The sequence below is a fragment of the Monopterus albus genome, unplaced genomic scaffold, assembly GCF_001952655.1.
Source record: "Monopterus albus unplaced genomic scaffold, M_albus_1.0 scaffold51.1, whole genome shotgun sequence".
In the NCBI taxonomy this organism is placed as follows: Eukaryota; Metazoa; Chordata; class Actinopteri; order Synbranchiformes; family Synbranchidae; genus Monopterus; species Monopterus albus.
In genome coordinates, this window is record NW_018127931.1 from 6,223,151 (window position 1) to 6,223,842 (window position 692).

The following is a 692-nucleotide window of genomic DNA, read 5'->3' on the forward strand; positions in this document are numbered from 1 at the left end:
CATAATATCATCAAAAGATTCAGAGAATCTGGAGAAATCTCTGCACATACGCGGCAAGGCTGTAAACCAACACTGAATGCCTGTGACCTTCGATCCCTCAGACGGCACTGTATTAAAAGCAGACATCATTCTCTAAAGGATATTACCACGTTGGCTCAGGAACACTTCGGAAAACCACTGTCAGTTAACAGTTCATCGCAACATCTACAAGTGTAAGTTCAAACTCTACCATACAAAGTGGAAGCCATACATCCTAGTCAAGTAGATGGATGAAATTCTTCTCGTCAACAGGACCAACTCTGACTTTGCACGATCTGCTGCTTTGTGCTTCACAAAGCATGTTACAACAGTGTGGCTTCGTAGTAAAACAGTGTGGGTACTAGACTGGCCTGCCTGCAGTCCAGACCTGTCTCCCATTGAAAATGCGTGGCACATTATGAAGCGCAAAATACGACAACGCAGACCCCGGACTGTTGAGCAACTGAAGTTGTACAACAAGCAAGAATAGGAAAGAATTCTACCTACAAAGCTGCAACAATAGGAACAAGGGGGAGGCGACAGTGGTGCGGTGGGTAGAGCAGTTGTCTCCCAACCAGAAGGCTGAAGGTTCAAATCTCAGTGCCTGCAGTCCACGTGTCGAAGTGTCCTTGGGCAAGACACTGAACCCCCCCCCCCCCCCTCTTCCCCCGGGG

At 48.0% G+C, this 692-nt stretch overlaps 1 protein-coding gene across 1 annotated transcript in view; it reads right to left on the minus strand.

Moving 5' to 3' along the window:
* The window catches only part of rint1 (RAD50 interactor 1), a 12,609-nt gene that overhangs the window by 8,709 nt on the left and 3,208 nt on the right, over positions 1–692 (minus strand). The window lies entirely within an intron of this gene.